The sequence below is a fragment of the Acanthochromis polyacanthus genome, chromosome 5 (genome assembly GCF_021347895.1).
Source record: "Acanthochromis polyacanthus isolate Apoly-LR-REF ecotype Palm Island chromosome 5, KAUST_Apoly_ChrSc, whole genome shotgun sequence".
NCBI classification, from domain to species: Eukaryota; Metazoa; Chordata; class Actinopteri; family Pomacentridae; genus Acanthochromis; species Acanthochromis polyacanthus.
The window spans coordinates 44,600,603-44,612,852 of record NC_067117.1 but is presented as its reverse complement, the minus strand read 5'-3'; the positions used below and the strand labels follow the sequence as shown (position 1 = coordinate 44,612,852).

At 42.1% G+C, this 12,250-nt stretch overlaps 1 long non-coding RNA gene across 1 annotated transcript; it reads right to left on the bottom strand.

The window, feature by feature from the left end:
- Positions 1-1,674: 1,674 nt before the first annotated feature.
- On the bottom strand, positions 1,675-11,223 carry LOC127534135 (uncharacterized). The gene is made up of 2 exons (XR_007942132.1): positions 10,354-11,223; positions 1,675-2,194 (listed from the first exon to the last, which is right to left on the bottom strand). It is a non-coding gene; the product is annotated as an uncharacterized LOC127534135 (long non-coding RNA).
- Positions 11,224-12,250: the final 1,027 nt, after the last annotated feature.

Sequence of the window (12,250 nt, the reverse complement as noted above, 5' to 3'; positions counted from 1 at the left end):
GACTTTGTTCCCATTTTAAGAGTTTTTCATGTTTTTCCTTCCAAAGCCATGGTTGTTAAATTGTACAAGTTTATTGTGTATTGTTAATAAAATAAAATAAAAATAAAAAATAAAAAAAAAAACTCAAAGGAGAAGCATTTACGCACAGGTCCGACACTCAGCTGGGGCGGAAACAATCTGCGGCTGCAGGTTTGCCACCGGCGGCAAAAAAGGGGACACACGCAGCACTGAGGAGGAACTGAGAATGAATGACCGAGTTCAAACAAAGTGTCCGTGAGTTTCTGTTGGGAAAGGATCAAGATCTGCGGCAAACTGTGCAGGATTGCCTTCATCTCCAAAATCCGGGTTGCAGCCGGTAAGAGCAGAATTCTGGAGACTCTAAAAGACAGTTTAAGCTGCCGATGTGTGCCACTGCAGTATGTGTTAGCATTAGCATTAGCCACAGAGATCAGCCACGAGCGGCTTGCTGTAAACTTTGTCTGTTTACCAATAATTTTCGTGTGTTTTGTAATTGTTCAGTTGAAAATAAGATTGCAGGCTAATTGCTAATTAGAGGGTTCCAGCTAAGACCAGTGAATTCATCCTGTTTGTAATGGTGGGTTTTTACAATGCCCTTTATTTATTTATTGGATCTGGAAAGGATTGTACTCTGATGGTTCCTGAGATCCCTCTGGGCTGCAGGAACCTGTTAGATGCAGAGCTGGTTTAATGATTCTCTGATGATTAAGCATAATTAATTGAGGAGATTACTGGCCTTAGGATTCCTGTCTGTCAGTCTGTAAATATAAAAACATGAAGTGTTCTATGAAAAATCCAATCTTTGAAAGCTGACATGTAGTTCAGAATCATTTCTTTGTAAATTAGCTGCATCCAGTCATTACCATGACACTGGCAGTGCAACGGTTCAGACCACAGCAGAACCGCAGGGGCAAGTTCAACAATGTACACCAGAGACGCCCACAGAACCATTGAAGTTCCAGTGGAAATTTGCTCCAGCCAAGAGACAACAGAGTCAGCAGCAACCAAGGTAGTCGTAGTGGCCCCCAGACTGGCCACCAGCTGACCACAAATGTCCAGCTATCAAGTCCTAAGGTTCCTGATGCAATGAGCACACTGGCGTCGGCATTCTCCAAAATCACCCTTTAATTTGTGTAAATGTTTTTAGTGTCAACACCACCACCGAAACAAATAATTCAAATGACCCAGAAGATGGACAAAATGTCGAAGGCCATGTTCAAGGACCTTCAAAATATGTTTGGCTCTGCAGAAAAGCTGCTGGAGGCAGCCATGAATGTACAATATCCATCTTTTGATGAAGCTGTGGTGTTGGCTTTGAACAACCTTTCCTTTCCCTACTACTCTTTCTTTTTATTCTTTCTATTCCTCCTTTCCTTTCCTTTCCTCTCCTGTCTTGTGTTCTCTCTTGTGTCCTGTCTTGTGTTCTCTCTTGTGTCCTGTCTTGTGTTCTCTCTTGTGTCCTGTCTTGTGTCCTGTCCTGCGTCATGTCCTGCGTCCTGTGTGTTCTGTGTTCCCCTCTAAAGAATCGCCACCTTATCGCGGTGGAGGGGTTTGAGTGTCCCTGTGATCCTGGGAGCTATGTTCTCCGGGGCAATAGCCACTGGTAAATTGGCTCTAGGTGAGGGACCAGACAAAGAGCGATTCTGAAAACCCTGATGACATTTAACATTTTTTTTAATTACATTTTAATCGAATACAATGTTTTCAGTATTTTTTTAAATAGCTGTAAGAATGAGCTAATCATTTTTTATCATGGAGCAATATATAGTGTCACCACAAGGCTTCAGCTCCCAACCTGTTGCAATTCTAGAAATATTAACCTCTCGATTTTAAGATATCAAAGAATAAAAATCAAGAATAAATCTTCAGAAAAATAAAAAAATACAGATGGTCTGAATACCCCTTCTTTTTAACATGTTTTCATTTTTTTTCTACTTCAAAAATAAAACACTTTATATTTGTATTGTCCAAAAAACAGAAATTATAGAAGATAAGTCATGTTAATATTCTAACATATTCAAACAACCATACAAATAAAACAGCACAAGTGAAATACTGATGTGAAACCTCAGTTTTTATTATTTATTTGATCTTCCACTTTTCTTTTTTTAATCCAGACAAGGCTTCGAAATGATTTTTTTACCACATCCGCCACGTCGGTCCGCTTTTCATCAACCTAAAATATTCATATACAACCCGGTCTCACAAGGATTCGTGAAACTGTCACTTAAATTAATCTATGGTTTCGTGTATAGGTTTTTCACTATTGTAGGCCTTAGTTTTATTTATTTATTTTTACCTCTAATCGCTATATTTCAGTGTTTTGCAGTGCACTATAGCTGGTAGACCTACATTTTTAGCCACAGCTGCCCTGGGCCAGACTGACTGGCTGCCAATCCACTCCTACAACCCCTCTGACCACCACCAACATTACACAGCATACACATTCATACACCAGTGTAAGTGGCAGCACTGGAGGTAAGGTGGGTAAAGTGTCTTGCATTGGACGAAGGGCTCTGCCACCTGAGCCGTAGCCGCCCCTAATCTAAATACCTCTCTGCATGTTACATTGCACACATACAGACAAGATGTTTGTGTAGATTTTGTTTTTATGTACTTTTGATTTACTATTGAGGAAACAAAAGGAATAAAGTTTTAAAAGAAGTGGCGGCAGACAAAGCGTGTCTAAATAAATGTTATTGCGTTCTTACAATGCATCATATTGTTCATATGGTTTTACTTTAGCTCTGAGTCAAAAATGATTAAAATCCATGAATAATAAAAGAAGGTTATTTTAGAATATCCATCTTAAAATGCAGTGGCGTGGAATAGGTAAGAAAGCACAAAAAGAGGCAATAAAGTAGACATCTTCCTGTGTCAAATATAGTGGGGTCATAAATGACGCCAGTCGGTCATTTTAGTCGCTAAAATAGCTTGGTCGCTTGAGGGTTAATCATCTCAATGATGCGCAAAAAAAGGATGGACTGCACGCTGCCAATAAAATTACAGACAAACATGTCTACTTTGAGAAACACAAGATGAGGTTGTCCCTGGCTGCGCAGACACTGAGTCGCTCTGTGTCAGTGGCTCTCCGCACAATGAGGGATCTTGGGTACTCTCAGTTTAAAGACTGTGAGGCAACGGCAGAATTCATTGAGGTAATACTATTAATGATTATAGAACCAAGTACATGTTTTAAAAAAACAAAAAAATAAAATTTGATTTGAGCATCAGGAACAATTTGTTGACAATTCTGACTGATTCTAAATTCAACATCAAAATGTTGTCATAAACCATGATTGTTATGATCTAGGCGGTTGTGAACCCATGCAGCAGGCAATCAGACAGACGGGTGAATTAATGATGATTTAATAAAGCGATATATATATATATATATATATATATATATATATATACATATATATGTATGTATAACAGAAAACTCTTAATCTGGGAAGCAAGGGGAAATAACAGAATGGAGAACTAACTGAATTGAAGTAAGGGCGGACCCGAAGGCCGAGGTAAAAACTAAACACAAATCTAAACTAACCAAGGAAGGGAACTGACTGGAGAATCCGGAAAACAGGGGGAACGGACCAGAGGGAGCCGGAGATGAGGGGCGCAACGATGGCTGAGGAGCAGATTGTCCAAGCGCAGACGGAGGGGAGAAAGCGGAGCCGGCAAGGTAATTTAACTGAGTGAAGTGGAGTCCAGGTAGTGGCGAGCATATGGTGAGAAGCATGAAACAGAGTCCAAACAGCGAAGTGTATGTGGCGACATGCGGTTTGTAGAGTCCAGTGTGCAGCGTACAGAGTGCAATAATCCAGCGGTGAGTGGTGAAGTGAGTCAGGCTTTTATGCTGCCCTGATTACTGATGGAGAGCAGCCGCGCTCTGTCACAGCCGCTGGTGATTAGGCTGATTGCCGAGTAGGAGAGGGAGGAATCATGACAATGATATTGCATGTTCATCATAAACACAAAAGGTTGTACATAACCTTACACATACCTTCACAGATGTTTGAGTGGTAAAGCTCTGAAATTTACTGTAGTACAAAGCAGACCTATGGAAATAAGGAAGTCAAGCAAATACTAATACTTGCATATTAACTCATTGTACATACAGTTTAGAAATAAGTACTCTGTTCTCTGTATATTTTGAATGGATGAGTGTTGATTTCAACTATCTGATACCTAATGAAACTCTGTAATGATAGTGATTTAGATGCCGATATTTCTTTATAGATGATTGACAGGCTGTTTGACATAATGAATGGACGCAATCCTCGTGCCAAAGGATTCAAAGCTCCCTTGGGTTTTACTTTCTCTTTTCTTTTACTTTCTTTTACTTTTACTTTCTTTTTCCGTACTTTTATCGCTCCACTTGTGATATTTTCTCACTTTTTGTCCTTTCTGTCTTTGTGAAGCTATGAGATGTAAATAAAACTGAATTGAATTGAAAAGTTCTGATCCTAACAACTAAATGTTCATTTAATCTTAGGATTTCTATTAGTTAGACGTTGAAGCCACTGTTGTTTTTAACACATAAATGTGAGCATTCTCCATATGAAATAAAAATAAAATTGTGCAAAAATATAGCTGATTCTCCTGTAAACTGAGGAGCTGCAGAGCTTCTTCTAGAACAACAGCCGATGCAACAAGAGAAGCACAAGAAGAAAGCAAAGATGGCCGCTGTTCATCCGTTCTCCTTCAAACAAATGATGAAATATAATAATAAACACATTAAAACACATTAACACACACTATAAACACATTAGCACACACCATAAGCACTTTAAAACACACAGAAAACACAATAACACACTAAAGACAGGTTAAAGTCATCAAGTAATGAAACAATTTTATAATTAACATTTAAAATACATTGAGAATGTGGTTATGTTTTCCTCTGCTGTCAGATCAACTCTGTGTGTGTGTGTGTGTGTGTGTGTGTGTGTGTGTGTTCATCATCATCAAAAAATGCACATTGAATGTGCATTGATACACATTCAATGTGCACATTCAAAAAATGCACATTGAATGTGCATTTTTTGAATGTCTTTGATCTCTGTGATGTCATCACAACTGACAGAAAGTCCACAAGTGACAGAAAGTCCACAAGTGTAACTCAATAACTCAGTAACAGAGTCAGTTCAACCCACGATTTCTCGTGATTAGCTGCGATTTTTAACACTCACCGGACTTTAGCAGAGAAGAACCGGAGTTTGTGTGCACTACACAAAATGCACCGCTACAACAACCTGTGCCTTGGAAATCTTTCTATTTCCAAGGCACCAAGAGATGCCACCACAGCCAAGGAACCAAAGAGGAATTCTTCTGATTTGTGGGTCCTGCGCACGCAACAGAGATACCAGCTGTTGGCTCGCTACCGCAGAATCTCAGAGTCAGTGATTGATGAGGGTGTTAAACGTACGGCACATGGGTCACACAGGAGAGCTATTGCATCCATGGATTTGTTGGCACTGCGTAAACATCGCAGATATGAATTGCTTGCCAGCCGCCGAAAAATCACAGGCTCACTGGACGAGAAAGACAATGTTTCCAAGGCAAAACCTGCCATTGGAACAACTCGGAGCAGCAACCCAGGTAGCTGCACCTCCAGACACCCAGACATGAGAGGAAGCAAGAGAAGAGCCATCGCCTCCATGGATTTGCAGGCACTGCGTAAACATCGCAGACATGAACTGCTTGCCAGCCGCCGAAAAATCACAGGCTCACTGGACGAGAAAGACAATGTTTCCAAGGCAAAACCTGCCATTGGAACAACTCGGAGCAGCAACCCAGGTAGCTGCACCTCCAGACACCCAGACATGAGAGGAAGCAAGAGAAGAGCCATCGCCTCCATGGATTTGCAGGCACTGCGTAAACATCGCAGATATGAATTGCTTGCCAGCCGCCGAAAAATCACAGGCTCACTGGACGAGAAAGACAATGTTTCCAAGGCAAAACCTGCCATTGGAACAACTCGGAGCAGCAACCCAGGTAGCTGCACCTCCAGACACCCAGACATGAGAGGAAGCAAGAGAAGAGCCATCGCCTCCATGGATTTGCAGGCACTGCGTAAATATCGCAGACATGAACTGCTTGCCAGCCGCCGAAAAATCACAGGCTCACCGGACGAGAAAGACAATGTTTCCAAGGCAAAACCTGCCATTGGAACAACTCGGAGCAGCAACCCAGGTAGCTGCACCTCCGGAGACCAAGACATGAGCGGAACCAACAGAAGAGCCATCGACAATGGTTCGACTAAAAGTAAAAAACCATACCGCGCCGTTCCGTTTAACAGAAGAATGGCTGACCAACTGTCACATCTCAGCCATGGTAGAAACTCTGACTCGGCACCCAACAGAAATTCCTCTGATAGGAAGGCAAATCACAGACATGAACAGCGCGCCCAGTTTCAAAGAAGGCAGCGCCCTCCTGCAGCTGTGCAACGATGTGGGCCTCAAGGGGTGAGCGTTGCAAGACAACAACCCCATGCCAGCCGCAACACTAGGAATCGAGTTGCACGCAGGCAGTGGAACACTGGTCGTGCATGGGCTTGGCAGAGGTATCCCAGCTACCAAAGGCTGACCAATCCAAGGCCCACTTGGTACAACAGACCAGCGTACCAAGCTGATTATCATCGCAGACCCTTTTACAGAAACGCTTCTCGTGCAGGCTTTGCACAGAGACAGCACAGTGGCAAATTCTGTCACTGCAAAGGCCAAGTAAAAAGGGACAACCAGCAACGGTTCAGACCACAGCAGAACCGCAGGGGCAAGTTCAACAATGTACACCAGAGACGCCCACAGAACCATTGAAGTTCCAGTGGAAATTTGCTCCAGCCAAGAGACAACAGAGTCAGCAGCAACCAAGGTAGTCGTAGTGGCCCCCAGACTGGCCACCAGCTGACCACAAATGTCCAGCTATCAAGTCCTAAGGTTCCTGATGCAATGAGCACACTGGCGTCGGCATTCTCCAAAATCACCCTTTAATTTGTGTAAATTTTTTAGTGTCAACACCACCACCGAAACAAATAATTCAAATGACCCAGAAGATGGACAAAATGTCGAAGGCCATGTTCAAGGACCTTCAAAATATGTTTGGCTCTGCAGAAAAGCTGCTGGAGGCAGCCATGAATGTACAATATCCATCTTTTGATGAAGCTGTGGTGTTGGCTTTGAACAACCTTTCCTTTCCCTACTACTCTTTCTTTTTATTCTTTTTATTCTTTCTATTCCTCCTTTCCTTTCCTTTCCTCTCCTGTCTTGTGTCATGTCTTGTGTCCTGTCTTGTGTCCTGTCTTGTGTTCTCTCTTGTGTCCTGTCTTGTGTCCTGTCCTGCGTCATGTCCTGCGTCCTGTGTGTTCTGTGTTCCCCTCTAAAGAATCGCCACCTTATCGCGGTGGAGGGGTTTGAGTGTCCCTGTGATCCTGGGAGCTATGTTCTCCGGGGCAATAGCCACTGGTAAATTGGCTCTAGGTGAGGGACCAGACAAAGAGCGATTCTGAAAACCCTGATGACATTTAACATTTTTTTTAAATTACATTTTAATCGAATACAATGTTTTCAGTATTTTTTTAAATAGCTGTAAGAATGAGCTAATCATTTTTTATCATGGAGCAATATATAGTGTCACCACAAGGCTTCAGCTCCCAACCTGTTGCAATTCTAGAAATATTAACCTCTCGATTTTAAGATATCAAAGAATAAAAATCAAGAATAAATCTTCAGAAAAATAAAAAAAATACAGATGGTCTGAATACCCCTTCTTTTTAACATGTTTTCATTTTTTTTCTACTTCAAAAATAAAACACTTTATATTTGTATTGTCCAAAAAACAGAAACTAGACAATTCCCGCACACGGAAATCGTGGGAGGGGCTCGGGCCGGGCGGCGCTCGGGCCCTCGCGCGACCTCCATCCGGAGCGGGCGCGGGAGAGGCGTATTTCGGCGTTTTCCGGTCCGTCGCAGGCTTTTATTTAGAAATGGTGCTGTGCTTTTATTTTGACAGGCAGAGACAGGAAGATGTCACCTGGTGAAAATTTTGATTGGAGTTACTGTAAAGGTTGTGTGAAGGAGAGAGGTTTTTGTTAGCTGTAAAATGAAATTTTTGTTGACATCCTATGCATGTCCTGGGGGCTAAGCCCCCCTGTCCTTAAAACTGAGTGACGCCTCTGTGGCACTGTAGCAGATGTTCTGAGATGTTTTTTTTTTTTTTTCCATCAAGCCAGGGGTTTTTGGAGGGTTCTGTATGGCAAACCATAAATCCGAGCATCACAATATATACATGGCTGAAAAGAAGAGATTTTTTTTTTTTTTGAAGACTAAAAGTCTGGAGGTGAAATTATGACGAAGCACGTCATAAAACATCACTTAGAGAAAACATGGAAGATCGGCAGGAAAAAATCACAACTTGGGTTCGAACCCAAGACGCCCGCACCAGAGGCAGGAGCTCAGTGCGCCGAGCTATCACAGACACATACTGACAACTCTTCGTGGCGCCTTCTTGAGTGGCAGACATGCTGCTGACAGCAGTGTTTCTGAACGGAAGCGCAACGTCGAGTTTTGCCGGTCCTTACGGGCTAACCGTTAATCCTAGCTTAAAAGTAAAGTGACCGTGAGCGAGAGGAAGGCTGTGGCTAACCAGAAATGTGATTATTTTCCAGATATTGTGAGAAATGACCGAGCGCCAGCGATTTAAAAACACACTGTCCCTCCATGAGCCAGATGATTCAGTTGACATTGGTGCCTATGGAGAGAAGGGTGCAATTTTGCTGTAAACTGCTGCCTGTCATTTCACTTCAGAAAGAGCTAGGTCTTCAAACTTGGATTAAATTGAACCCCAGGAAAATTGTTTACAATCTGACCAAATGTCATTCTCCTAATACTTGTCATTTGGTCGTGAGAGCGATTCTATCGTGAAAGTTTGAGGCGGATTTTTCACCTCTCCACTCTGCCTCGTCACATGAAGAGAGCAGATTCTGAGAATTTTCACTTTTTTGAGGAGTCACTGAGCAAAAACTGTAAATGTCAGCATGACATAAAATACATCCCTGCGTAGACAAGAGAAATCACTGCGTTTTGATGGTCAAATGAAGTTTCTAGGTGAAAGTATGGCGAAGCAGTGGCGCTGTGAAAACAGGTGACTCTTACGTCTGAGTGATTCAGTAATCCCATTCATTGTCTATTACGCCGCCTTCTTAAGGGGCAGACATGCTCCTGACAGCAGTGTTTCTGAACGGGAGCGCAACGTCGCGTTCTGCCGGTCCTTACGGGCTAACCGTTAATCCTAGCTGAAAAGTAAAGTGACCGTGAGCGAGAGGAAGGCTGTGGCTAACCAGAAATGTGATTATTTTCCAGATATGGTGAGAAATGACCGAGCGCCAGCGATTTAAAAACACACTGTCCCTCCATGAGCCAGATGATTCAGTTGACATTGGTGCCTATGGAGAGAAGGGTGCGACTTTGCTGTAAACCGCTACCTGTCATTTCACTTCAGAAAGAGCTAGGTCTTCAAACTTGGATTCATTTGAATCCCAGGTAGATTGTCTACAATCTGACCAAATTTCATTCTCCTAATACTTGTCGTTTGGTCGTGAGAGCGATTCAATCGTGAAAGTTTCAGGCGGATTTTTCACTTGTCCTTCACTCTGCCTCGTCACATGACCCACTCTAAAGAGAGCAGATTTTGAGAATTTTCACTTTTTTGAGGACTCACTGAGCAAAAACTGTAAATGTCAGCATGACATAAAATACATCCCTTCGTAGACAAGAGAAATCACTGCGTTTTGATGGTTAAATGACGCTTGTAGGTGAAAGTATGGCGAAGCAGTGGCGTTGTGAAAACAGGTGACTCTTACGTCTGAGTGATTCAGTCCTCCCATTCATTGTCTATGTGTAAAATTAATGCAGTTTTTTGCTCATAAGTCTAGCAAATATGAATGAATGTCTTAGAAAAACCATAGCCATCGATTCCCGATAAAACCACACAAGCTGATATATAATTTGTGTGTGATTTCTCAAAGCCCTGGGAGGAGTAGCGAGCCAAAGTTTTAGGCGGAAGAAGCGGAATAATAAGAAACAAAACCCGGCGGGAGAGCAATAGGTGCTCTGGCATGTTCCATGCCCGAGCCCCTAATTATAGAAGATAAGTCATGTTAATATTCTAACATATTCAAACAACCATACAAATAAAACAGCACAAGTGAAATACTGATGTGAAACCTCAGTTTTTATTATTTATTTGATCTTCCACTTTTCTTTTTTAATCCAGACAAGGCTTCGAAATGATTTTTTTTACCACATCCGCCACGTCGGTCCGCTTTTCATCAACCTAAAATATTCATATACAACCCGGTCTCACAAGGATTCGTGAAACTGTCACGTAAATTAATCTATGGTTTCGTGTATAGGTTTTTCACTATTGTAGGCCTTAGTTTTATTTATTTATTTTTACCTCTAATCGCTATATTTCAGTGTTTTGCAGTGCACTATAGCTGGTAGACCTACATTTTTAGCCACAGCTGCCCTGGGCCAGACTGACTGGCTGCCAATCCACTCCTACAACCCCTCTGACCACCACCAACATTACACAGCATACACATTCATACACCAGTGTAAGTGGCAGCACTGGAGGTAAGGTGGGTAAAGTGTCTTGCATTGGACGAAGGGCTCTGCCACCTGAGCCGTAGCCGCCCCTAATCTAAATACCTCTCTGCATGTTACATTGCACACATACAGACAAGATGTTTGTGTAGATTTTGTTTTTATGTACTTTTGATTTACTATTGAGGAAACAAAAGGAATAAAGTTTTAAAAGAAGTGGCGGCAGACAAAGCGTGTCTAAATAAATGTTATTGCGTTCTTACAATGCATCATATTGTTCATATGGTTTTACTTTAGCTCTGAGTCAAAAATGATTAAAATCCATGAATAATAAAAGAAGGTTATTTTAGAATATCCATCTTAAAATGCAGTGGCGTGGAATAGGTAAGAAAGCACAAAAAGAGGCAATAAAGTAGACATCTTCCTGTGTCAAATATAGTGGGGTCATAAATGACGCCAGTCGGTCATTTTAGTCGCTAAAATAGCTTGGTCGCTTGAGGGTTAATCATCTCAATGATGCCCAAAAAAAGGATGGACTGCACGCTGCCAATAAAATTACAGACAAACATGTCTACTTTGAGAAACACAAGATGAGGGTGTCCCTGGCTGCGCAGACACTGAGTCGCTCTGTGTCAGTGGCTCTCCGCACAATGAGGGATCTTGGGTACTCTCAGTTTAAAGACTGTGAGGCAACGGCAGAATTCATTGAGGTAATACTATTAATGATTATAGAACCAAGTACATGTTTTAAAAAAACAAAAAATAAAATTTGATTTGAGCATCAGGAACAATTTGTTGACAATTCTGACTGATTCTAAATTCAACATCAAAATGTTGTCATAAACCATGATTGTTATGATCTAGGCGGTTGTGAACCCATGCAGCAGGCAATCAGACAGACGGGTGAATTAATGATGATTTAATAAAGCAATATATATATATATATATATATATATATATATATATATATATATATACATATATATGTATGTATAACAGAAAACTCTTAATCTGGGAAGCAAGGGGAAATAACAGAATGGAGAACTAACTGAATTGAAGTAAGGGCGGACCCGAAGGCCGAGGTAAAAACTAAACACAAATCTAAACTAACCAAGGAAGGGAACTGACTGGAGAATCCGGAAAACAGGGGGAACGGACCAGAGGGAGCCGGAGATGAGGGGCGCAACGATGGCTGAGGAGCAGATTGTCCAAGCGCAGACGGAGGGAGAAAGCGGAGCCGGCAAGGTAATTTAACTGAGTGAAGTGGAGTCCAGGTTGTGGCGAGCATATGGTGAGAAGCATGAAACAGAGTCCAAACAGCGAAGTGTATGTGGCGACATGCGGTTTGTAGAGTCCAGTGTGCAGCGTACAGAGTGCAATAATCCAGCGGTGAGTGGTGAAGTGAGTCAGGCTTTTATGCTGCCCTGATTACTGATGGAGAGCAGCCGCGCTCTGTCACAGCCGCTGGTGATTAGGCTGATTGCCGAGTAGGAGAGGGAGGAATCATGACAATGATATTGCATGTTCATCATAAACACAAAAGGTTGTACATAACCTTACACATACCTTCACAGATGTTTGAGTGGTAAAGCTCTGAAATTTACTGTAGTACAAAGCAGATCTAT